Genomic DNA, 3799 nt, shown 5'->3' on the forward strand with positions numbered 1-3799 from the left:
ACTCAAATTTTATTCATTATGATGCATATTTTCTTCTCCTTCCTGTGTACAGATCTCTGAGATCTGGAGAACTGTACTCAAAACTTCTGAAGGTAGGCAAGGTTAATGTAAACAGCCAGCATTAAATATTAAATAAGTATTTCCAGTTTTAGTCTGCTATTCTGCTGTTATACAGGTTTCCATCCAACTGCAGCTAAAAAAAGCCCTGTGCAGTCATGACTTATATAAATTGGAGATTCTTGACCGCCTTTAGACTTGCTGTATTAATTCACATCTGCTGCAAACAGGGGCCACTCTGTATGCATTGCCTTGCCAAAACACACCCTTAAATTCCCTGCTGCAATATCATTTCCTTGCATGCTGATGCATAATTGATACAAATTAACAACCTATTGCCCAGGTGCCCATCGCTGTGAAACTTTCTTTTTTTGAGACAGACAGTACTAACTGCCCTGAGAGCTGCTCTCCCCGAGGCATCAGTGAAGGTCTCTCTTGTGCTTCCCGCATCCGTAAGAGTCCACGTTGGTCCACGGTGGCGAGCTGATGTGACTGTAAATAAAGTTTTATTTTTTACACTTGCACTGTTAAATGCGCAAGAGATGTTTCCTTTTTTTTGTCTGCTATTTAGAGCACGTCTTCACTGATTATCTCAACATTAATTATTTTCAGTATTTCTCACTTTTTGGAGTACCTTGCTGGTCAGCTCTGAAATAGTTGTAACATTTCTGCATTTGCATGAAAAAAACTGTGCAGTTTAGTTGCTCCGTCTCGTTACTGTCTGGTTTACATGCTGGAATTTCAAGACTCCCCTAAAGATTTGCTCTTTAAAATGCAAACCATATAAATATGAACTGGTTTTGGTCTTGAAGAAAGTGTTAAGACAAGGAGTATGTACCGCCACTCTTGCTGGGTTAAACATATAAAATAGTGGAAAACTTGATTCATTTCTTTCCAAAAAACATTTTAGAAGAGTAAATAAAGCATTCAGTCAAAATTTACTTTATTTTTGTAAGCTAACTTAGGCATCCCAGATATGTAAAGGCTGACTTCTGGCTCCCACCGACTCGTAGCAGCAAGCAGTTACCCAACAGTTGCCCCTGTGTTTGGGCCATTCTCTGCTGTGGGCCTGGAGGTGATTGCTTATTTTAAGAAAAATGCTCCTAAATGTAGGAAGAGAAATATAAATTGCTAATGGCTTCTCCTTGGTGTATCCAGTGGATACCTTTTCAAAAGCAGAAAAATGTGGATAGGGTTTTTACATGGCTTTGGAAGAAAAAAAAGACTTAAATATGGCTGTAGTATAACAACTTCTGCCCCTCCCCAGCACATTTTAAGGGCTCATATCAGTTTGCTCATAAATATCCTAAAAATGTAGATGGTTTAATTAGAAATTATTACATGTTCCAGGCTTAAGAAAACACAGCAAAATAAAAGTGCTGTTTGCCACACGGCCATTTCAAGGCTGGCATAGAAGACATCAGAAAAAACAGAGCAAATATTTAACATTTACTTTTAAGTCTATACAGGCATTCTTATTTATTTTACCATGTGGTTACTATTAAGTGCATTGGCCTGCATCCATCCTTGCAATAAAAAAAATAAATAAAAAAAATCCCCTGTAAGCATGCACAGCTTTGCAGGCTTGCCAGCCTAAATATTTAGACTTCTCTAGCGGAGATGGAGAGTTTGGGGAGCTGAAGTGCGTGTTTGGCTTCAGAGTGGGCTGGGACGTGTGCGATGTCCTTCACCTACAGCCTTTGCGGGGAGTTATCCCAATGGAAGTTGTGGAGATGGTTTACCTGGCGGGTTTTTTTCCATGGCAATATTTAGGATTGGTCCTGTGAAGAAAACAGCCCCTTCCTTGACTCTTTCCTCATCCTCCTCCTCATCCAGCACTAGCTCAGAGGTCCGGAAGTCTATTAATCACCCACTCTGTAAGCACTATGGGCAAATCTTGTATTAAGCACATGTGTTAGTTCTTTTCTGTGTCCGAAGGAAGTTATTTAACAATTTTTTCTTTTTTTTTTAAATAAGTTTTAAAAAATAAAATCTCCCCATATATTCTGTGATATACGTGATCAGGCCTTGATCCCAGTGCAATTACACAGAGTCCTTTCTGGGGTTGTGACACAACTCGATGCGAAACACAAACTTCTGCACTGGCGTTGGCAGCTGACTTAATGCGAGGATGGCTTGCAATGCACTTAAAACTATTTTTCTTCATGGACAGGTTCCAATGCGTGTACAGAAGGGAAGTGAAGTGCTTGCTATGGGATGACTCAAGACAATACAAAAATGCTTTATATACAGCAACTTACATTTCCTCAATTAAACCACAGGTTGGCTACATTTAGGTCACGATATTGGTCAGGAAATTAAATTCTCCCTTTTTTCTTTTATAGCTGTGCTGGTTTTGGCTGGGATAGAGTTAATTTTCTTCATAGTAGCTATTATGAGGCTATGGTTTGGATCTGTGCTGGAAACAGTGTTGATAATACAGGGATGTTTTAGTTACTGCTGAGCAGTGCTTACACAGAGTCGAGGCTTCCCACACCACCCCACCAGCGAGGAGGCTGGGGGTACGCAAGAAGCTGGGAGTGGACACGGCTGGGACAGCTGATCCCAATTGACCAAAGGGATGTTCCATACCATATGACATCATGCTCAACATAGAAAGCTGGGGGGAGAAGAAGGAAGCGGGGACGTTCGGAGTGATGGTGTTTTGTCTTCCCAAATCACCATTACGCATGATGGAGCCCTGCTTTCCTGGAGATGGCTGAACACCTGCCTGCCGATGGGAAGTAGTGAATGAATTCCTTGTTTTGCTTTGCTTGCGTGTGCAGCTTTTCCTTTACCTATTAAACTGTCTTTACCTCAATCCCTGAGTTTTCTCACTTTTACTCTTCTGATGCTCTCTCCCAGCCCACCTGGGGGGAGTGAGCAAACAGCTGTGTGGGGCTTAGTTGCTGGCTGGGGTCAAACCACGACAGTAGCTTTGCGGGTACATCCTAAACACATCAAAACTTGAAGTAATTCTCATGTGAACTTTAAACCCTGTTCCTCCATGTTCCTTCTCAAAACAGAGATCATCATGATAACCGTTCTGATTTGCTGAATCTGTGGCAGAACTGAAATTTCTTAGAAGCCAGTTCTGTGCCACATAAATAGTGTAAAAGGGAGACTGGATAGGGATGAAACTGGAGCACTCACTGCAGCTTTGTGCTTTAATTGGATTTATGTCCCTCTGCATCACAGGCATATATGAACTTAAGTCCCCAATTCCCCCCCTCAAGCACCTTTCCTGCAATGAAAGGTTATTTTTGCACAATATTTTTAAAATCCTTCTCTCCATGGTTTTGCATAAGAAGTTGAGATCTGAGTCAGCACAGGTCCATTGGCTCTGCTGGATGCGTGTTAATACACAAGAAAAGCTTTGGGCCTGGCTCCTGGCATGTATTTTAGGTTGGGGAAGCTGTTTCTGTTATTCATGTATATATTTTATTACTCGTCCCTTCCCCTTGGCCACCCCAAGCCCTGGGGGCATCCATGGCCCTGCAGCTGAGATGTGCCAGGAGCATCTTCAGAGGGAAACTCTACCAGCCAACCCCAGCCTGCACCAAATGGACTGTGCAAGAAGTAAGTTTTAAGGATTTGTTGCTCTCATCTCTTTTCATCTCTGAGTTTATTAAAGTGCAAATGTCAACCATGGAGACAGCTATCACATGCCGAGAAACACTTTCCACACCATAAATGGAAGGTAAAAGGCTTCGTTGTGATTATCTAATGCACAATTACTTGC

The sequence above is a fragment of the Pelecanus crispus genome, chromosome 5 (genome assembly GCF_030463565.1).
Source record: "Pelecanus crispus isolate bPelCri1 chromosome 5, bPelCri1.pri, whole genome shotgun sequence".
Taxonomy (NCBI): Eukaryota; Metazoa; Chordata; class Aves; order Pelecaniformes; family Pelecanidae; genus Pelecanus; species Pelecanus crispus.